The sequence below is a fragment of the Camellia sinensis genome, chromosome 11 (genome assembly GCF_055761805.1).
Source record: "Camellia sinensis isolate YWXY chromosome 11, ASM5576180v1, whole genome shotgun sequence".
NCBI lineage: Eukaryota > Viridiplantae > Streptophyta > Magnoliopsida > Ericales > Theaceae > Camellia > Camellia sinensis.
This window is the reverse complement of record NC_138971.1, coordinates 11514311-11538441: the sequence shown is the minus strand read 5'-3', so window position 1 is coordinate 11538441 and position 24131 is coordinate 11514311. Positions and strand designations below refer to the sequence as shown.

General features: G+C 39.3%; 1 pseudogene; it reads left to right on the top strand.

Annotated features, from left to right (window-relative positions):
• Nucleotides 1-763: 763 nt before the first annotated feature.
• Nucleotides 764-13760, top strand: LOC114323667 (phytosulfokine receptor 1-like; annotated as a pseudogene).
• The last annotated feature ends 10371 nt before the right edge of the window (nucleotides 13761-24131 follow it).

Genomic DNA, 24131 nt, shown 5'->3' with positions numbered 1-24131 from the left:
TCTTTATATTTTCTTCGATCCTCAAGAACCAAAAAAAAAAAAAAAAGGTAAATTATACAAGTCCCTATAGTTTGGGGCTTATGTCACTTTGGTCCCTGACTTTTCAATTGTGACACATTTGACTCTGAATTTTGAATCTTGTTCCAAATAAGGACAATTGAAGATATCATTAGATTTTTCAAGGGTAAAATCGTTAATTTTATAAAATATAAACTAGTTACAAAAATAAATGTGAAACAAATAATTTTGAATTTTTAAAAATTATTTCTATCCATTAAAAATAAAATTATGTAAAATTAATAAATATTTAGACATTTATTTATTATTTTTTACCAAATTAATTTTAATTATATGTTTGACTGATGATCATGTAAAATTAATTTTAAAAAATTAATCACGTAATTTTTATTAATTTTACATAATTTTATCATTGGTGGATAAAAATAATTTTAAAAATATTTTTTTTGACATTTATTTTTGTCAAATTAATTTATATTTTATCAAATTGACGATTTTACCCTTGAAAAATATAATGATATCTTCAATTGTCCTTATTTGAAACAAGATTCAAAATTTAGGATCAAATGTGTCACAATTAAAAAGTCAATGATCAAAGTGACATAAACCCCAAACTATAGGTCAATTAGTATAATTCACAAAAAAATAAAATAAAATAAAATAAAATAAAATAAATAAAATACTTCTGGAACTTGACTTTAACCCCCCCTCTCCCTCTTTAACCCATAACAATTGTTTCTCAGAGATGGAAGTGTTAGACTTGTGGGTTATCTTCATTTTCCTTCTTGTGTTCTCTTCACCAGTTCAGGTTTCGAATTCCCAAAACCTGACTTGCAATTCAAACGATCTCAAGGCACTAGAGAGTTTCTTGATTGGGTTAGATTCAGGGGACTTTTAATGATTGGGGAAGCTCAAATTCAACTTCTACAGACCCTAATTGCTGTAATTGGTTAGAATCACTTGCAATTCATCTTCTTCTCTTGGTTTTCTCAACGATCCAATCGATTCTGGTAGGGTTGTGAAATTGGAACTCTCAGGAAAGAGAATAATGGGCAAACTCAACCAAACTACTTTCACTGGTTTGGACGAACTCACAACTCTAAACCTCTCTATCAATTTCCTCAGAGGTTCTCTTCCTCCATCTCTATTTCAATTCTCAAATCTACAAGTCATTGACCTCAGCAAAAACGATTTCTCTAGTTCAATTCCAATGAATTTCAACCTCCCTTTTCTAGAGATCTTCGACATTTTTGATAATTCATTCCAAAACTTGGTTCCTGTGGGGATTTGTATCAATTCAACTCGAATTCGGATCATTGATTTTGTTGTGAATTACTTCTATGGTAGAATTCCATCTGGGTTTGGGAATTGCAACTCGTTAGAACACTTCTGGCTTGGTGAAAATTTTCTCACCGGAGATATAGCGGAGGATATTTTTTGGCTTCCGAGATTGAACCAGTTGGGTCTTCAGGATAATCGATTTTCAGGTGAGCTTAGCAGTGGAATTGGAAATTGACAATACAGCACATTCCAGATGGAACGGGTCAGACTGATCCACGTTTCCCAAACTGGAACCTGAGGTACCAAGCCCACAGATAGACCTGCACAAGAGTTCAACGGGAAACGGGGAGTCCCCCAGCGAACCCTCCGACGAGCAAGTTAGAAAGAGAGATAGAATGTAGAGATAGATTAGAGATAGAAAGTTTAACATTCTTCTTGTCGTCGACGTCTGCTTATATCCTCTGGTAATCATTTCGTTGTCTCTTCCGACCTGTCGCCATGGCTGAAAGTCTATGCTCTAGCTTGCCTTGTTCATGGTGAGGCCGTTCTGTCTCGACGGGGAGGGCTTATAGCAATAAATGCTGTAAGGACCTTCATTAATGGCTGATGTACAGTGCAATAACTTTGCAGGATCTTTGTCTGCTTATGTGGCTTGTCCTTCACTTGCCACGTGTCTAAGTGTCATTGGTTCTTGATGCCATGTTGAGCTCCAACAACGCTGGGCTTTAGTATTTGAATTATGTATTGGGCCCTAAGTGGTGGGCTATAACCTTTATGGGCTTGCCCATGTCAGTAGTCCCCCATTCCCAAGTGCAGCTTTAGTCCAACGAAGGGAATAATGAAGAGAACGATGGTTGCTAGGGACCGGCGAGGCGAAGGGGCCGACCATGAGGAGGGCCGACCGCGACGGGTGATCGAATGGAGTGACCGACCATGAGGAGGGCCGACCGCGAAGGGTGACCGAGTGGAGGGGCCGACCGTGAGGAGGGCCGACCGCGAAGGGTGACTGAGTGGAGAGGCCGACCGTGAGGAGGGCCGACCGTGAAGGGTGACCGAGTGGAGGGGCCGACCGTGTGGAGGGCCGACCCTTTCGCGGAGAGGCCGACCATGAGGAGGGCCGATCGCCAAAGGTGACCGAGTGGAGAGGCCAACCATGAAGAGGGGCAAGTGGCAGTACGCGGGGCTTGAGGAGTGGTAGGGTACGCGGTGATTTGAAGTGGAAAAGACAGGGTAGGGGAATGAGGCAGTGGATAATGGGCGTACACGAGGCGGAATCCCATGATGGGGAAGGTTAGACATTGAGCAAGAAATGAAATGATAGATCAATATAGGGTGTTGAAAAGACAGTTTTGGCAGATTTTTGAAAATTTTCAAACTGGCGAAATTTAATTGTGACCCTTGGAATATAGGCAAACCTTGGACTTTTGGTATTATCCGTTTTACGTATCTCTTTGCAAACAATCAAAATATTCCAAGTGTAAACTCCTTTGTGTCGAGTGATACACCTTTGCAACATTTTGTGAACTATCTCGCACCAGCATCTGAAGCTATACGCAGGCATACCAGAGAGATGGCTCGAGAGGAAGTGCTCAATGTGAGACTAGATGCCTTGAGGGACGACGACGCAGTGGACCTGGCGGAGCAATACAGGACGGAGAAGCGAGTAGGGAATAAAGGGGGACCGGCAGGACGACCCCGCGCGTCCATGCTGATAGCGGCTGCGAAGCCAATCAGTCAGGTTGAGCCAGATCACTGGCACACGAAGGCCGACAAGTCAACCTTTACCACGGAGGAGTTAGAGGGTCTGCGCGAGAAGTATCAGATTCTGGCAGAAATTGAGTTAAGACTGCTGACGTCAAAGGAGAGGGCATCCGATGCTCGACCGGGGAAATTCGCCCTGTACGAGGAGGCGTTAAAGGGGGGTTTGAGGTTGCCACTCCCCCGGATAGTAGTGGAGGTGTTGGATCGGCTGGAGGTGGCTCCAGGCCAACTGATGCCCAAGGCGTGGAAGATCTTACTAGCCTGTGCGAGCGCGTGGTCGCAGGCGAACGAAGGGGCTGAAATGACGGTGGATAAGTTTTTTGCATGCTATAAGGCTTCGAGCCAGCAAGAAACTTGGGTCACTTTACAAGCGGCGGCAGGGAAGGGTCTAGTAGCGGGGTTGCCGTCGTCAATTAAGGGGTGGAGGCCGCAGTGGTTCTACGTGTCTGCCAACGGATGAGTAGGGGTGCGCACCGTGTGGAGAGTGCCAACCAAGTCAGTGGAGCCAAGGTTAGGGGCAGCGGCAAAGGAGAGGGTGAAGAAGGTGAAGGCATGGAGGGAGAAGGAGGACGCCAAGTGGGACGACCTCGTTCAGCCCTCGGCCTTGTTTGCCGCAAGGCTGGGCCCTTAGCCGACCGGTGGAGATTTTGCGCCGACAGAATTAGAGGCGAGGAGGAGGATGCAGGAGGCGGAGGATAGGGCGAGTTTTGCCAAGGCTAATAAATACAAAGAGACACAGGTAGATCGTCCGCCGAAGGCGATCCCGAGGGAAAGAATTTGACCGCGTCCTAAATAGCTGGGGGAAAAGGACTTGGGTGATTTGAGCCGAGACCGCCCCCAATTGACCCATTGAAGAAAAGGGCCAACAAGGAGATGAAAGTTGTGGTGAAGAAGAAGAAAAGGGTAAGGGAGAGGGAGGAGGGGCCAGTCCTGAAGAGGGCGAAAGAGGTGTTGGCAGAGGAGAACCCCAAAGTGGGAGGAGAGGAGGTAGCGAGGGGGGTGGAGAGTGGGGCGACTGCCCCTGAAGAGTGAGTGGAGGGTAGGGCGACTGGCCATTTGGAGGGGGCAGAGTAGCAGCCAAAAGGGGGACCTGCCCCCCAAGGAGAGGGAGAGTGGGTTAAGTCGAAGGCCGCTATCTACCACGCTCCAGCAGTGTCTGGCGCGACTAGAGGGAGAAGGAGGCCCAGCTAGGAGTGCTGCCGACCAACTTTTAGGCGTGGTGGAGGACGCGACAGTGCGTTCGATGGCTAGCTTTACTGAGGCCAAACTGCTAAGGGGGTTGTGCTTGGCTTAGATGGAGGCAACTGCCTTAGCAGGAGCCTTGCTGAACAAGGCTGCGGCTGCTAAAGGCAAAGTGTGGCCATTGAAGGTAAAGTTAGAGGAGGCGAAGGCCCAACTTGAAAGTTTGAAGAAGGAGACTGCAGGGTGGAGGAAGACCGCGCGAAGTGTGTGCGCTAAGGGGCTGGAAGAGGCCCAGAAAGCCAAGAAGATGGAAGTGTTGGCGATAGTGCAGGGCTATTCAGCCTTCCGAGCCAATGCTGAGTTGTTCGCGACCAAGTTAGAGCTGGAGATGTTGCGCCGTAAGGTGGTGTCGCTCGAGTTCCAATTGAGGAGTGAGCAGAAGAAGCTAGAGGAGGCCTAGAAAGCCTGCACCGTCGCCAACGAACGGTGGGATGAGGCCATGACCTGCAACGAAGATCTTCTTGCTCAGTCGATCAAAGAAAAAGAAGAAGCGGATCTGAAGATCGCTGAGCTGGAGAGGACGTTGGTAGATGAGCGGGCCAAGTCAATGGAGGAGAAGGTGGGGTTGGAGAAGGCTTTGGAGGAAGAAAATACCAAGTTAGCCTCTGAGAGGGCAGTGTACCCCGACTTATGTGTTGCAGCAGTAGAATAGTTCAAGGGGTTCGCTGACTTCCAGATGGCTATCGATGCCGCGATCGCCAACAACTTGGCAAGAGAGGGGTCTGGGGGGGATGGCCTGTCGGAAGCGGCCGCTGGGAGCAGGAGTGAAGAAGAAGTGATCCAGAGCTTCCAGCGGTCGGACTTTTACAAACATGAGATGGCTGAGTTTTGGGATAGCGGTTGGAAGATGTTTAAACGCAAAGTAGAAGAGCTGTTCCCAGACTTCGACTTCAACAGTGTTAGAATAGATGAAGACGATGTGGCCCAGACCCCCTTAGACGAATGTGTTAACGAAGAAGACCTTGTGTCGAGCGAGGAAGATTGATAAATGTAAAATTTTTGTACTTTGTTTGTAAATGAAATTTTTCTTGTTGTTTTGTTTGTTGTTTTTTGTTGGGCGTGAAACTTTTGTAGTAAACTTATGTATAAGTTTGTGAATAAATAAAATTATGAGTTGAGTTTTTGTTTTTATGCTATTGTCTTTATTGTTTGTGGATCTGCAAAGGATGAGAATGGTGACTTACATAGGGCTTGTGTATAAATCATAGTGAAGTTTAAAATGTAAGAAAACCACAACGCAAAGTGAAGTTTAAAATGTGAGAATGTTAAAAATGTGAAGTTGCAAATCACGACCCAGCAGGGAACCAGTCTGATTTGGAAAACGTTGAACTGCAAAGGTCCTAAAATGTGAAGTTTTAAATCATGTTGTAAGAGTGTTGATAAATGATAGGTTGGGTTGGGAAATGTAAGTTAAAAAATGTAAAGAGTATGAAGAGGCGTAAAAACGTGGACCTGGAATTTGACTTAGTATGGAAACTATGCCACAATCATGAAGTTGCAATAGTGGCCTTGGCCGAGCTCTTCATTCATGCTCAGCTTGGGTTGAGCCATGATTAACACGGTCTGGTTGAGTCTTCAAGTAACTCAGTCTGGCTGAGCTCTTCATGCTCAGTCTGGCTAAGGCTTTTCATGCTCAGTCTGGCTGAGCTCTTCATGCTCAGACTGGCCGAGGCTTTTCATGCTCAGTCTGGCTGAGTACTGCAATCAGGATGTTATTGAAATACCACACAGATAACTGAGATATAAAATTGTTGTCAATTAAAGTGTAGCCCGTTTGATCAGAAACTTACATCATGTGAGAGAAGAACAAAAACATTCAAGTGTGTAGATTGTCAAAAAGGAAATATAGCAATTGATCAATACAAAAGATACAGCTTTTATTGAAAATAACGCTTCAAGTGCTCGGTGTTCCATGGATGGGGGAGGTCTTGGCCGTCCATGTCCTGAAGTCGATAAGTACCCGGACGAGGTCTTGGCTGTTCATGTCCTGAAGTCGGTAAGTACCCGAACGAGGTCTGGCTTTAATAACGTAAGGTCCCTCCCATTTGGCTGCCAGCTTGCCCTCAGTCGGATTTTTGGTGGCAAGAGTTGCTTCGCACAAAATAAGATCCCCCACAGCGAAGTCCCTCGGTCGGATTTTGTGGTTGTAGTGTGTTCTCATTTTCTGTTGGTATGAGGCCCGCCTGACAGCAGTGGTCTCTCAGAGCTCTTCAATCAGGTCTAGGTCGGCTCGACGCAGTTCTTCAGTGAGTTCTGGATTTGGGTGTAGAACCCTCGGGGTAGGCAGACTGATTTCCACTGGGATGACTGCCTCAGCGTCGTAAGTTAAGTGAAAATGGGGTCTCCCCAGTGGGGGTTTGGGCTGTAGTACGGTACGTGCAGAGTACATTTGGTAATTACTCAGCCCAGAGTCCTTTAGCAGCTTCCAGCTTAGTTTTGATGATCTTCATAAGAGAACGGTTGGTAACCTCAACTTGGCCATTGGCTTGGGGATGACTTGGGGAAGAGAAACATGGTTGGATTTGAAGTTCAGCACAGAATTTTCTGAACTTGGCATTGTCAAATTGTTTGCCGTTGTTAGAGACGATGGCTTGAGGGATGCCAAATTGGCACACGATTGATTGCCAGATGAATCTGGTGGTGTTTCGCTTGGTAATTGTGGCAAGTGGTTCCGCCTCCACCCATTTAGTGAAGTAATCAATGGCGACAATTGCGAATTTGGTTTGGCCTCGGCTAGTGGGTAATGGGCTAACTAGGCCGATCCCCCATTTGGCGAATGGGTAAGGGCTGCAAAGTGTGATCAACTCTGTAGGAGGAGCATGAGGGATGTTGGCAAAGCGTTGGCACTTATCGCATTTAAGCACGAATTCAGCGGCATCTTGGTTGAGAGTAGGCCAGAAGTAACCAGTGCGAAGTATTTTGTGGGCTAGTGACCTGGCACCCGAATGATTGCCACATAAACCCTCATGGACTTCTCTCATCACGTAGGTCGCTTGAGCAGGATTGAGGCATCTCAGGTATGGGCGTGAAAAACCACGTTTGTACAAAAGACCATTAATAAGAATGTAGTTGGACGACCGGGCCCTGACTTTGGCGGCCTGGTGCTTGTCGTCTGGTAGTTCCCCTCTTGTCAGAAATAGAAAGATGTCGGCCGCCCATGGAATAGGTTCATTTTGGAGAAAGTGGACTTGCTGCTGGTTTGGGAAAATGGCAGGGTGGGCTAGGTACTCGAGGCAGACACCGTGGCTGAGGTCTGACTGGTCGGCAGAAGCTAATTGGGCCATCTCATCTGCCTTGGAGTTTTCCGCCCAAGGGATGTGCTTGATGTGGAAAGTGTTGAAGAGGCGAACAAGGAGGAGTGCAATATCCCTGTATGCCCGCATTGTGTCTTCCTTGGCATCGAATTCTCCCGTGATTTGTCCGACAATGAGTTAGGAATCGCTGAACACTTGGATATGGTTGACACCAATGTCTCTGGCAAGGCGGAGACCTGCGATGAATGCCTCATATTCAGCCTCATTATTACTTGTGTCGAACAAGAAACGGAGAGCACACTTGAAATAACCACCCTCGGGAGCGGTAAGGATGAGACCAGCCCCACTGCCTTCTTTGCGGGATGATCCGTCGACGTTGAGGGTCCAAGAGTGGAGGTCTTCTATCTCAGTATGGGATAGCGGGGGCGGGGGAGTCGTGATTGGAGTGGGGTTAGTGAACTCCAGGATGAAGTCGGCGACGGCTTGCCCCTTGATCGCCGTTTGAGGTCGGTAGGAGATGTCAAATTGGCTGAGCTCGACTGACCATTGCATAAGTCGGCCAGACAACTCTGGTTGTTGCATTATTTTCTTCAATGGTTGGTCAGTGAGGACGACAATGGGGTGGGCCTGGAAGTAAGGTCGAAGTCATCTTGAGGCTATGACCAAAGCTAAGACCATTTTTTCAAGCAATAGGTAGTTCTGTTCTGCTCCCCTAAGAGCCCGACTGATGTAGTAGACCGGTCGTTGGACAGAGCTGTCTTCCCTGATGAGTGCTGCACTAACTGCGGTGTTTGACACGGCTAAGTAGAGGAAAAGGGGTTCACCCATGATTGCCTGAGAGAGTAGGGGGGTTGGCCATGCACTGCTTCAACTGCTGAAAGGCCTCTTCGGATTCTGCCGTCCACTCAAAAGTTTGCCAAAGAACTTTGAAGAAGGGGAGGCACTTGTTCGTTGCGCGGGAAATGAAGCGGTTGAGGGCGGCGACTCTGCCAGTAAGCCTCTGAACCTCCTTAACCGTTCTGGGTGACTGCATCTCTATTATGGCCTTGATCTTTTCGGGGTTAGCTTCGATGCCTCGCTGACTGACCATAAAACCCAAGAATTTCCCAGATCCTACGCCGAAGGCGCATTTCTCCGGATTGAGTTTCATTTGATACTTACGGAGGATACCGAAGGTCTCTCGCAGATCGGTCAGATGATCAGTGGAGAGCTTGCTCTTGACTAGCATGTCGTTGATATATACTTCCATGTTCCGGCCTATCTGGTGATAAAAGACGACGTTGACCAACCGTTGGTAAGTGGCCTGGCATTTTTCAACCCTAATGGCATGACACAATAATGATAGGTTCCCCGGTCAGTGATGAAGGAGGTGTGCTCCCGGTTAGACGGGTGCATCAGAATTTGGTTGTATCTAGAGAAGGTATCCATGAAGCTGAGCATTTAATGGCTGGCCGTAGCGTCAACGAGCATATCTATGCGAGGAAGGGGATAACTGTCTTTGGGGCAAGCTCGGTTAAGATCGGAGTAGTCGGCACAGAGTCGCCATTTACCGTTGTTTTTATGAACCAAGACCACATTTGACAGCCATCTGGGGTAGTCCACATTTTTGATAAACTGTGCCTCAAGGAGCTTATCTACTTCGGAGGCGATAAGAGTGTTGTGCTCCGGGTGAAAGATGCGCTGCTTCTGGTGGAAGGGTCGGAAGTGGGGCTCAATACTGAGATGATGGGTTATGAAGGAGGGGTCAATACCCGGCATGTCGAAGTGGGTCCAGGAAAATACGTCGTTGTGCTCAATCAGGAGGGCAGTAAGGTCGGCCTTTGCTTGGGAGGATAGTTGGCCGCCGATTTTGGCAGTTTCTGTCGGGTTGGTGGGGTCGATGGGGACATCAACAAGCTCTTCCACTGGTTCCCCTCTAACCAGCTCGTTCTCATCTCTGATGTCGAGCCCTTCAATGATCATAGCCTCCTTTAGCTTGACCTCTTTAAGTGAGGCGATGTAACATTCCCTGGCCACGGTCTACTATCCTTTTACTATGCTAACTCCCAGGTCAGTGGGGAACTTGACGGCAAGATGGAAAGTGGATGTGATAGCTTGGAAAGCATTTAGGGCGGTGTGGACGAGGATGATATTGTAAGCAGAGGGACAGTCGACAACGAGGAAAGTGAGTAACTTTGTGGTTTGCCCCCGATTGTGATGGGAAGATCAATGGAGCCGATGGAGGTCACCCGATCTCCAGTGAAACCGACTAATGGGGTTTGGAGAGGAGACAGACTTTCTTTCCCGATCTTGAGCTGGCGAAAGGCATTTAGGAAGATGATGTTTGAAGAACTGCCGTTGTCGACGAGAACCTGTCTGACCTTGTAATTGGAGAGGAGGGCAGAAATGACGAGAGGGTCGTCATGGGGGTAACGGATGCTTGTGCAGTCGGCGTCCGTAAAGGTGATAGGCTCCGTCCACTGCTTGGATTGTTTGGAAGGTCGGTCCAATGAGGCAACTTCTTTGTCTGAGCCCTGCCTTATTTTTTTGAGTTCTGTCCGCTGAGCCGAGCGGGATGGTCCTCCACAAGCTAGCCCGCCGAAAATAACTCTGATTTCTCCAACAGGGGGGGCGGGGTTACCTTGTGCCCGAGGTTGCTGTGGAGGGCGATCATGACCGTGGTTAGGTTGTACTGGTTGCCGGGGAAGGGTGCGCCGGCAGTTATTTCTGATGGGTTCAGTTCTTTGCCTCTGCTGAGGGCGAGTTTCCGTGAATCGACTGAAACGTCCCTGACGTATCAAGCCCTCGACTTGATCTTTGAGGTTAACACACTCCTCGGTATTATGGCCGTGGTCCTGGTGAAAACGGTAGTATTTGGACTGGTCTCGCCGATTGGAAGGAGACCGTGACGGTTGGGGTTATTTTAGGGGGTAGTCTCGTTGGATCTGATTGAGGACTTGTTCCATGGGGGAATTGAGGGGTGTGTACCGTTCGAACCGGCCGGGCGATCTGGTTAGTGCCGACCGGTCGGCTCGGGGGGGTCGGTCGGTCGGTATACTGAGGTGTTTGGTTATTGTACTGGGTGTTTCTGGTTTCTGAGTCCTTTCTCTTCTCTCTGGGGGTCGGGTTTTTGGCTATAGGATCTTGGCGAGCGGCTAGGGAATCTTCGGTGCTCATGTATTTTTGGGCCTTGGAAAGTAGGGTTGCAATGGAGGTTGGGGGGTTTTTGGAGAGGGAGAAAAGGAAATCAAATGATCGTAGGCCGGCCATGAACGCCGTGAGGATGACCTTGTCATCGTTTTCTGCCACCTGCAGGGCTTCGGTGTTGAAGTGGGTGACAAAGCTGCGCAGCGACTCCCCCTCAATCTGACGAATGTTGAGGAGCTGGGTTGCCGGACGCCGCTGGCGTTGGGCTCCAATGAAATGGCTGAGAAAGGAGTCACTGAGGTGCTGGAAGGTGGAAACAGAGTCTGCTGGCAGTTGACTAAACCAGAGTCGAGCCGACCCCTTGAGTGTTACGGGGAAAGCCCGACACATGATTTCATCAGGGAATGCATGGAGGATCATGAGGGTTCTGTAGGTCTCCAAGTGATCGACTGGGTCCGATGTACCGTCGAAAGAGTTGATTGTGGGCATTTTAAACTTGGGGGGTAAAGGTTTATCCCTGATGGAGGCAACGAATGGGGAGTTGGCTGTGGTAGATGGTTTATGCTGTATGTTCTGCATGACTCCTTGGAGCTGGAGTTTCATGGCTCGGAGTTCTGCATCCCAAAGAAGAATGTTGTCACCACTGGAAGGCAACGAGAGCTGGACGGTACTGGCCTCTCTTTCAGGGGTTGGTGTCGAGACCGATGGATGCGGGGCCCGGGGTGGCGGATTTATATCTAGGGGAGGGGGTCACAATCCTTCCAAGTTGGGTGGATAGGGCTGCTGGATAGTATGGCTCGGGGCTCGTTCTTGGTTGGGTGGCATATCTAGAGGTGAAAGAGGAGGCATGTGAAGGTTTCTTTGGAGTAGAGCATTAATCAAAGCTTGGTTTTGCTCGGCCAAGCGATTAATGCTGTTGGTGAGCTCGGTAAAATACTGCAGTGGGTTGTTAGGATTGGGAGGGTCGGCTTGGTAGTCGGCAACATTGTGGTGAGAAGCTATGGATCTAGTTGTGACCATCTACCTTCACAGGTGGTAAGAAGGAGTTATTGGGAAAGGGTCTCCGACGACAATGAGCACAACTGTCGCGTGGAGTAAAAGGTTCCCACAGACGGCGCCAACTGATAATACAGCACGTTCTAGATAGAACGGGTCAGACTGATCCACGTTTCCCAAAATGGAGCCTGAGGTACCAAGCCCACAGAGAGACTTGTACAAGAGTTCAACGGGGAATGGGAAGTCCCCCAGCGAACCCTCCGACGAGCAAGTTAGAAAGAGAGATGGAATGTAGAGATAGATTAGAGATAGAAAGCTTAACCTTCTTCTTGTCTTCGACGTCTGCTTATATCCTCTGGTAATCATTTCGTTGTTCCTTCCGACCTGTCGCCATGGCCGAAAGTCTATGCTCTAGCTTGCCTTGTTCATGGTGAGGCCGTTCTGTCTCGACGGGGAGGGCTTATCGCAATAAATGCTGTAAGGACCTTCATTAATGGCTGATGTGCAGTGTAATAACTTTGTAGGATCTTTGTCTGCTTATGTGGCTTGTCCTTCACGTGCCACGTGTCTAAGTCTCATTGGTTCTTGATGCCATATTGAGCTCCAGCAACGCTGGGCTTTAGTATTTGAATTATATTTTAGGCCCTAAGTGGTGGGCTATAACCTTTATGGGTTTGCCCATGTCAGTAATCTCTCTGATCTTGTTGGTTTGGATATATCATTGAATTTGTTTTCAGGGCCTGTCCCAGATGTTTTTCATAGATTTGCAAAGTTAAAATTTTTTTATGCTTAATCCAATAATTTTTCTGGTGGAATTCTCAATTCTCTATCAAATTCTAGGACTATTACTTCACTTGCTTTAAGAAACAATTCTTTGAATGGTGTAATTGATCTGAATTGTTCTAAAATGACCCATCTGGTTTTTTCACTGAGTTTAGCCACTAATCAGTTCACCGGGCCAGTTCCTGATAATCTCCCCCTCTGTCCGAGCCTAAAAACAATCGGTCTTTTGTAAAACAACTTTACCGGGCAAATCCCAGAAAGCTTTAGGAATTTTCATGGTCTCTCTAGGCTTTCAATATTGAGTTCGGCCATTTTTAACCTCTTAGCTGCCCTTGGTATCTTGCAGCATTACCAGAACTTGACTATTTTGGCTCTTACCTTTAGTTTTCATGGCGAACAATTGCCTTCCTTTCTTAGTCTAGGGTTTGAAAAATTGAAGCTTTTCAATATTGCCAATTGCAGACTCACTGGTGTGTTCCCCCATTGGTTGAGTAGGTAGACAAATTTGCAGTTGTTGGATTTATCGTGGAATCGATTGGATGGAACAATTCCACCATGGTTGGGTAATTTTGAGTTTCTGTTTTACATTGACTTGTCGAACAACTATTTTACCGGAGAGATACCAAAGAACTTGACTAGATTAGAGTGCCTCATCTCTAGGGATGTCTTACCGGAAGACCCTTCTCTAGGCTTGCCGTTCCCATTTTTAATCGAACGAGTCACGAGCGTTAGCAAGTTGCAATATAATCAAATTTGGACGTTTCCACCAACACTTGACCTCAGCAATAACTTTCTCACCGGACCCATCTGGCTCGAGTTTGGGAACCTAAAAAAATTGCATTATCCGGACCCAAAATGCAACAATTTATCTAGAAACATTCCAGAGGATTTGTCTGGTATGACGAGCATAGAGATTTTGGATTTGTCCCATAACGATCTATCCGGAGCTATACCTCTTTCGTTGGTAAATCCCAACTTTTTGTCCAAGTTCAATGTTGCTTACAGTCAACTGTATGGGACAATCCCTACTGGAGGGCAGTTTGAAACCTTTCCAAACTCGAGCTTTGAAGGCAACCTAGGTCTATGTAGTGATGAACATTCGTCCCCGTGTCCGATTAGCAATCAAGTTTCTCAAGTAGTCTCTCCTAGCAAGTTGATGTGGGGAGAGATTATTGTCAAAATGTCATTTGGGATGGGATTTGGGACTGGATTTGGGACAACTGTTGCTGTTATGTTCTTGTTTGTTCTAAACAAATTAACATTTTACAAAAATTGACCTTTGAGTTAAATATTAGAGAGATTTCATAGAGGTCCCATGATATATATAAAAGAAGGAACTGTATTATGGTGAACGAACCATTGATATGATGATTGAAGTACTTGAACGATTCAAGATAATTGTGAGAATTTGTGGATTATTTTTGTTTGTCCATAGGATAGGATAGGATATCATAGGATCATATCTTTTGCAATATTTTCCATGCACAGAAGGTGGTTTTCAAATTTGATGGCATTACTCTGTTTTTAGTTTCTATTTGTTTCAATTCTACTGAACCATTACTTGGTTTGTAATGGAATTTCTGGTGGCTGGGATTTTGCGAGAGCCTATATCCAAAGAGTAATCTCCAAAAATAGCCCATATCCTTAATTTTACACAGAGAGAGAGAGGGAAGAGTGCGAGCATATTTTTCGGCCTCTTCTGACTAAAAGCTTAAAAAGGCTTCATTTTGATTTTGATTTTATTTTGGGTCATATATATATATATATATTAAAAAGTTAAAAAAAGTAAAAAAAATTAGCTTTTAACATACTTCTCAAAACAATTTTGGTATGATTTTTTAAAAAAGGTTTGGATCAGCCTATTTGAGGAGAAATTATTCAATCCTTTAAGAGCAAATTTAGGTGGTGCTCCAAAATAGTAGTTATTGGTGTAAATTATGGAACCTACCACTTTTTTGTTAGAGTTATAGGAGACAATTAATTAAGTGTCAACTTGTAAATGGAATGGAGCAATGCTTCAGGACCATTGAATAATTTCTTCTATTTGAGAGAGCATTTGGATTCAATAGAGTCGACCTCAGTAATTTAAATCGTTCACTTTTTAAGTTTTGTTGAATAAAATATTCATGAAAGTTAATTGGATCGGATATCAATAGTATTATATGTTTGAATCATATTTTTTTTAAAAAAAAATAACAAATATAATTTCAATAATAGCCATTTCTTTTTTGTAATATAAATGTGATCATTATAACTATCGATATCCGATTATATGAATTTTTTTTCCGAATATTCTAATCAACAAATTTTGAAAAGTGAATAGTTTATAGGAAAATGATTTAGAGCCCTAAAATCCCTCCCCCTAATCCCCCTAATTTCCTTTTCTGGAAACTGTTTTCTTTTTCTTTTCTTTTTTTCCTTTTTTTTTTTTTACCTTAAATGGCATTTTCGGGGGATTCGGGGGTCCCCCTTTCGGGGGATGAATCACTTCCCTAGTTTATATTACTAAGATCAGCCCCAAAATACGCCTGTCAAACCTAAACATTTTCTCAAGTTGAGATGGCCAACTTGAAAAAATCCAAACCCTTTTGAAAATTGTTTTGAATGAGTTTTCATTTGTATTTAGGGATTTTTTTTCATATTTTAGTTAAATTCTTTTTCTTTTTAGATACTTTAGATGTATTATCTTTATAAAAAAAAATGAATAAAATATAAAAATAGTTCACTAAAACAAACGAAAATTTGAATATAAATCTGTGCATTTATGATGTATCTAAAATTAAAATAAAGTATGGAAAAAATTTAAGAAAATTTATTAAAATCTGTGCATTTATGATGTATCTAAAATTAAAATAAAGTATGGAAAAAATTTAAGAAAATTTATTAAAAAATTTACTTTCAAATATTTGTATACTAATTAGTTCATAAGATATTCTTGTATTCTAATAAGTTCTATAATTTTGGATATTTGATATACAAAATTCTAATTCTTATATTTAAGGTATTCAATGGATAATTTTACACTTACAAATATTTTTTTTTTTTACTAACAATTTAGTGATGTATATATTCACATCATAGAATATTCATACTGTTAATATGAATATTAATGCTCGCTTCACATTATTATTATTTTGAGTATTTTGATAATTATATTACTCATAAAACTTATTAGAATATAAGTAGGTGATAAGAAATTTATAATTATATGACCGCAAAATTTATAATGTATTTTGTCTACTATTATATAGTTAATCTAGTAAAAAAAATAATAATAATAAGATATAATTTTTATAAATTAGAAAATTAAAATTGAGTAAAAATAAAATTTTCTTATGAATAATTTTATTCAGTAGAGAATAATTTCATTTAATTTATTTTGGGATAAAAATTTTATTTTTTTCACAGACTTTATCTTTTTAGTTTAACACATTAACGTGACACAGACTGAATATGAACTGAAAATAATACGATATGATAAAATAATAAATAAATTAAGTTAATATTAAAAAAATTTAATACGAATCCGAAATAACAAGAGCCAATATAATACAATGCCGACCCTCTGAAAGCTATGTATTGGTTTATTTGGGCCCTAAGAAGGCCCATACAAATGGTTTTTTTTTTTTTTTTCAACATAACAGTTGTGGAGTCCCAAAACACAATTAATTGGACACATTCAACCATTTTGGGATTTTTCTATAATACAAGAGGAGTAGTATTGTACAAATCAAAAATTAATATAAAATGAGAAATTCATTTTTTATTTTATTACTTTAAAACAAAATGCATATGAAGATGATTTATATTTTTTAACAATGTTACTGTGATATTATTCTTATCATAAATTATGTATAAAAATTCTCTAAACTTATTATTTTCAATACCAAAAAAGAAAAAAGGAGTAATTTTTGGGTTATACTTAAAAAAAAAAAACTATTCTCAACTGTTCAATTTAGATAAAAGAAAATTTTAATTGATTGATAATGAGTAAAAGTAAATATACAAAAGATGTGGAACCAAAAAAATTTGGTGACAAGTTAATCATTACAACGGTGTTAAAGGCCTCGAAAAGAGAGGCGCGAATTTGCCTCGAAAAGTTGTTGTTGTTGTTGTTGTTGTTGTTTTTATTTGTTTTTTTGTTGGTTTGGTTTTTATTTTTTATTTTTTGAGAAGGATTTTATATGTACCCTAAAACCTAAATCCTAATAAATAAAAAAAAAAATTAAACCAACATAGCCTAACAAATAGAAAAAAAAAAAAAAAAAAAACAACAACAACAACAACAATTTAGCCTATATGGTTTGATAAGATTAGTGAGTTGGGTTAAACTGATTAAGTGATAAAATTGACTGATCAGTTAGACTGCTGCTTAAAATTTGTTAATTCCATATAGTTTTGTACAAGTCTTTACTATATTTTTATTTCAAATCAGAAAGACTCGGAAGAAATAAAAACCTAAACCTTAAATCCTAAACTCTAAACCCACCCCTACACGTAACCATCCTTAAAAAATAAAAAAATCACAACAACCTAACAAATAAATAAATAAATAAAAAAGCAACCAAACTAACACAACCCAACAAATAAATAAAAAATAATAATAATAAAAACAACCAAACCAACACAGTTTCAAAATAAAGAAAAAAAAAGCCAACTCGAGCCACATTGAAGGCCTCAATCTTTTTCCTAATCATTATCACCAGTAAAATTTTTTTTGATGACATTACATAACGAAAAATGAGATATTTGTAAATTGTAAGATTATCATTAATTTCATCTAATTACTTTTAAATTTGAACGGATAACTACTCAAACTATTTTACTAAAATTTTAAGGTAAGTTACACTTTCTCTTTAAAGTTTCACATATTTCTTCTTTGGCTCTTTAAGTTTGATTTTTTCTACTTTAACTCTTCATGTTTGCAATCATTCCCATTTTAACCATTTGTGTTTGCAATCCTTTCACTTTATTCCTAGACTAACTTCCATAAAAAAAAAAAAAAAAAAAAAACAGAATTTGTCATATCACCAACATATCAGCTCCATATGCGATATAACAATTTGCTAAAAATACAAAAAATAAAAAATAGAAAACAAAAAAAATAGAATTCTTTTTTTTTTTAGTTTTTCGTGATTTTTTTTTTCAAATTTATTCATAAACATTATTACATTATAGATGTATCTAGATTAGATGCACCTACAAAAATAAAAACAAATTTAACTAAAAAAAGAAATTTTTTTTTTTACTAAAGACGAAAAAAATGATAATAAACTTTTCATTTCAGAATTGACAATATAGGTATTTGAGTCAATATATTTTCATATTTTTTTTTTTGTCTTTAGTAAATTTTTTTTCTTTTTTTAGTTAAATTTGTTTTTATTTTCTTAGGTGCATCTAATCTAGATACATCTATAATATAATAATGTTTATGAATAAATTTGAAAAAAAAGTTCACTAAAAACTAAAAAAAAAATTTCAATTTTTTTGTTTTCTATTTTTCATTTTTTACATCTTTAGTGAATTTTTTACATCACACATGGAGCCGATGTGTTGGTGATGTAGCATATTCTGTTATTTTTTGAATGAAAGTTAGTCTGGGAGTAAAGCGGAAATGATTGCTAATATGAAGGATCAAAGTAGGAATGATTGCAAACATTTGAAAGGTCAAAGTGGGACGAATTGCAAACATGAAGGGTCAAAGTGAAAAAAATCAAACTTAAAAGAGCAAAGTAGAAATGATTGCAAATACAAATGACCAAAGTGGAAAAAATCAAAGTGAAAAATGGATAAAATTTTAAGGGGACAAAGTGTAATTTATCCAAAATTTTATCAAAATCATTTTAAATTTTTTTCTCTTATCCCAAATTTATCTTTTCATCAAATTTGTTTTTAATAATAAAAAAAAAAACTCAAATGTTTTATCTTTTTTAATTGTCATCAAACTCTAATTGGTGTAGAATTTTGTTTTTATAACTTGATATCCGAATTAACTTATGCACATATTGACTAATTTAATGAATGATTTGATAAATTTTTAATTTGATAAAAAAATGTCTCTCCCTTAGATTTGTTGAACATTTAATCAATAGATTAGAAATGATTTTTATTCTTTTTATTAAATTTAAATTTGAAAAAAAATAATAATAAAAAATTTGACTTAAAAGCAGTCATTATAAATACTCCTTGGTCTTTACGTTATTATAAAATTTTAAATACTCCTTAGTCCTTACGTTACTATAAAAGCAGTCATTTTAAATACTTCTTAGACTGGGTAATTTTAAATACTCAGTCAAACAGTCCTTTCAAATAGGGTTTGGCTTTGGTCTAGTTCAAGATCGGATTAAATCGTATTGTTAGATTTATGGGGGCTCATCACGGATTTCGTTTTGATAATTCAAATAGTTAATGTATAGAACTCGTTGAGTACTATATGCCTGTAAAAAATCATGTTGATCGGATATTGATAGCTAAGTGATCTCAACATTTTTTTTTGTCAACCGTAATTTGTTCACCGTTCATTTTTTTTTTTATACAAAATGGATTTAATCATATAGCTATCGATATCCGATCAACTTGATTTTTTATAGGCATATAGCACTCGATGATTTTTATATATTAAACGGTTCGGATTATCAAAACAGAACCCGTGGTGGACCTCCATGGGCCTAACAACACGGTCCCTTCCGATCTTGGACTGGACCAAAGCCAAACCCTTTAAATAGACTAATGTTATATGTATTAATCAATATATTAATTAGTGTACTAATTAGAGGGGTGTTATATGTACTAATTAGTATACCAACACTAGTTATAACATTATTATTGACCCCACTCATTATATAAATTACAAATGCTAAAAACATTTTAAATTATGCCACATCATCAATTAGTACACTAGTTAATGCACTTATTGATGCATATAGCATTAGTTTACTAATTAATGATGTGACATAATTGAAGAAAAAATACTTAGAGTTGGTTTGAGAAATGGGTTGACTTTTTGACTTTTTTGGCTATTTTAGCCTGGGCTAAAAAGCTTGGTTTGTGAAGGGCTTTTTGACTTTTTTTGTGAGAGAATAGTGTAATGATTATGGGTTGGATGTGATATTTTGTTTGTTGTGGCTAAAATAGCCTATTTTGTCTTTTGTGGCTATTTTAGCTACGAACCATCTTGCCAAACGAACCCTAAGGATACTAACAATCTTACTAATACACTCACAAGTTGATGTGGGTCCCATACCAAGTGATGATTAATCTTAGGGCAAATTACATATACACCTCTCGAGGTTTGGTTAAATTACAGATACCCCCTGAGGTTTCGAAAATTACATCCCGCCCCCTGAGGTTTGTATTTTCATAACAATTTACCCCCTGAGGTTTATATTTCATAACAAATTACCCCCTAATTTCTTATGCAAATATAGCATTCAGGGGGGAATTCGTAATTTCTCAAACCTCAGGGGGGTATTTGTAATTTAGCCAAACCTCGAGGGGTGTATATGTAATTTGCCCTTAATCCTTATCAAAACTTGTGAATGTGTTAGTAAGATTATTAATAAATGTATAAATATCCTTAGCATTATTATAATTTAAGAGATTTTTAATATTTGTAATTCGGTGGTGCTACATGTACTAATTAATCTACTAATTAGTGTACCAACACTAGTTATGACATTATTATTGGCCCTACTCATTAATCACATTACAAATAACAAAAATCTCTTAAATTATGCCATATCATCAATTTGTATACTAGTTAGTACATTAATTGGTACATATAGCATTATTATTTATAATTTGTATAATAAGTAAGGTTAATAATAATATCATAACTAATATTGATATACTAATTAATATATTAATTGATACATGTAGCACCGCCACCGTTTTAAATACTCCTTGGTCTTTACGTTACTACTCTTCTCCAATAATAATTTGCATTTTATTTGCTATTTTCTTATTTTGAGTCTCTAAAGTTTTTTTTTTTTAGCCATTCATGTTTTTTGTTTTTTTTTTTAATTTATTCTATAAGTTAACTTATGTTTAAAATTATATAAAAAATAACACATCAACAAAAACATGACATAAATATTTTATTATATATAATTTATATAATAATATATTTTTTATATTATGTAGTAATTAATTTGTCATTTTCAGTTTAATTTTAAACATAAATTAATTTTACTAGCTAATTAGAAAAAAAAAACTTAAAACATGAGTGATTAAAGTAAAAAATAAAAATAAAATTTAAGAACCAAATTAAAAAAATAATCAAACACAAAAGAACAAAATGTTACTGCGTGGATTTTGAAAAATTATTACATAGAGAGAGGTCAAAAAATTATTAAACAAAATTACTTATGCAAAGTGTGGTTTAGTTTTGATACACAAAGGGAGGCTGAAAAAAAAAAAAAAATACCTACCGTTTTTATATTTTAAATATTTATTTTTATCAAATTAATTTTTATTTTTTCAACAAAAATTAATTTCAGAAATTCAAACTAAACATGAAAAAAGTTTTCCCTCTTCCGGACTGGTTTTTCTCCTCCTCCACACCTACTACTCTGTCTTTTTCTTTAGCTACCTTCTTCTCTCTCTCTCTCTCGCCTCTTTGATTGTTACCCATCTTTCTTTATCTTTTCTTTAATCCTAAGAGCATCTCCAACGGTTAACCTAATATTTCACCAAATCTGAGTTAAAAAATGACCATTTCCTGAATTTGACACTTCAAACTCCAACGGTTCAGCTTCATCAAATATCAGTCAGGACAACCGGATGGTCGACCTGATGGTCGACCGGTCCGGTCGACCGGGTAGAGGAAAATTTTTTTTTTTAAAAAACCTTTCTGAACCAACAACTGAACTGTTTGAACCGACCAAGTGAACTGACGGATGTGAACCGGTAGGGGGCGACCGGTTGGTTGACCGGCCGGTCAACCGGCCGGTCGACCGGTAATCTTTAATTTTTTTTTTTCTTTTTTGATTTCCCTCCGTTTCTGTTCCTAATTATTTTGCTATTTGTTTTTCCCTCCATTGGTTTACCAAAATCTCATATAAACACATTATTATTTATATGCCAGACAAGGATCATATCTTACACAACTACACAAGGATCATATCTTAAACAAAAACAGAGGGTAATGGATACTTTGAAATCCATAATATTTACTTCATTTTCATCCTCTTCTTCTTCTTCCTCCTCCTCTGATGAGGAGTTTGATGATGAATATATGATTACACTTTTAGCAGCGTATGAGCAGAATACCAGTAGTATGGTTCAGATTCTTAAGTCAAGTGATAGCTCAAAGAAAATCGGGGGTTCTATTGTAGGTCACAAGTATATACGCAGAGATAGAAGCAAGGTCATGACAGATTATTTGCAGATTATTTTGCTGTAAATCCAGTGTATTCACCTACAATATTTCGGAGACGTTTTCGAATGCGTCGTCCTTTGTATTTGCGAATTTTGAATGCAATCGAAGCACAGAATCCATATTTTATTAAAAAACAAGATGCAGCTCGTGTACTTGGATTATCTGCCCTACAAGAAACAAAAACTGAGCACAAATTAATTAATTTCTCATTTTACATATATAGAAAACGCAAGTGAGACATTTCATATAATTGTACGCAGTTTTTCCTTTTCCTTTTCCAATAGATGACACCAATAGATGAAACCAATAAATACAGAACCTTTCAAGGTAACCTATTAGTTGTTCGAAATAAAATCTGTCGTTGAAGATCTTCGTAGTACGCCCTTTGCATTGGATTTAAATTTGTCATGTCTATTGACATTATTTTATGATCTTCATTTCGTTGTTCTCTTTCATTCATCATAGATAGGAGTTTTAGTTGTTCCTCCCTATCTTCGGCCCTTCTTCGACGGTCTGCAGCTTTCTGGTTACGGTCGATCGCCTTTTGTTCATCTCGCTCAATAGTTCTAGCAGAAATAGTTGATAACACTTCAACCATTTTGGATTGGTTGGCAGCCATTTCATCAAATCTACTATCGCGAGTTGTTTGATTCTTCAACTTCTCTTTCGCTGCTTTAGTACCAATTGGTCGTTTTGATGGATTAGATGGTTCTTCGTGCAGAACATTATTCTGGTTGGATTGAAATGCATCAGATTCTCCAGTTGGTGGATTAGAACATGGATAAGCATGTTGCGTACTCTTTTTGGATTGTGTTCAAAATTCATCCCACTTACAACTTCGGCGCAAAATATCCCAACATGTATCAAATGTGAAGTGTTTTTTCTGTATTACATGATACATCCGCTTTGCTTCAGCGACCTACAAGAAAAAATTACAACAATTTTAATAACAAATACATGTTTACAGAAGAAATTTGATATTTAATAACACAAATAAATGTTACCATGTCTGCCTCAGTTGTTCCACTTTGTTGCCTCAGTTGAATTTGTTCAAGAAAATCACAGAATTTATTAATTGCCTTTTGCATGGCAGACCAACGGTGAGACAAAGAAATACGGTTTCGATTTGATTCACCACTCAATTGTGAATTAAAATTAACAAGTACTCGTTCCCAAAATATAACCATAGTCTGACTATTACCAGTAATGGGATCTTGAGAGACTGCTAACCAAGATCTACATAAAGTTTCATCTTCTATAATTGTAAATGCTTTACCACGAGAAACACGAGAAGTTTCTGAAATGAAATGATTATCACTGCTCTGCGTGTTCTGTTCTCGCGAAGTTTCCGACATAAAATTAATATCAGTGTTGTGCTGAAATATTTGTGATTCTTCAAACATTTGGAAATCTTCCATAACTTCAAAAAAATACAGTACATACAATATGTAAAATAGTAAAAAATATTAGAATGATATACAATATAAATTAAAGTTTCAAAGGAGAAAAATCACAGAAGAAACAAAATTCACAACATACAATGTAATGCTCTTCTCAAAATAAAAGACTCTGTCATCTTGATATACAAAACTGATATATTTTATAGCACACATTATCAACGGTAAATTTTAAAAAAACTCTGTTCATGCAACGGTAAATTTATTAAAACGGCTACTTTTTAAAAGATGTATATGAGCGGCAAATTATCAAAAGACTCTGTCCATCCAACGGTAAATTTACTGAAACCACTAATTTTAAAATATTTATATAAAAGATAACAATTTGAATTATATTTTCAATGAAATTGAAATTTATAACACCCTTCAAATTATTTCAAATTATTCCAAGTCCACAATTCTACCTGTTAAAACCAAACCTGTCAAACCAAACCTGTTCAAACCAAACCTGTAGGATGCGTAGACCGGGCGACCGGATGGTCAACCAGCCGGTCAACCGGCCGGTTGACCGGTTCACCTACACAGCCCAGGCCACGGACCAGTTCAAACCCATCAGTTCAGCCAGTTCAAACCCCTCACAGTCCAAACCCGTCGCCTAATCTCATGAACCGGTTGACCGGTTGGTCAACCGGCCGGGCAACCGATGTATCTCCTTCAACGGTCAGTAACAGTGATTTGGTAAAATGCAGAACTTGTTTTCAGTTTGATACTTTTTTTGCTGATTTCTTATTTTGATATTCATTTGATGCAACGGTTGGAGCATGGAAAAGTACATTTTTCATCAAAATTTAAATCTGATATCAATTTTGGTTCAGCGTTGGAGATGGTCTAAAG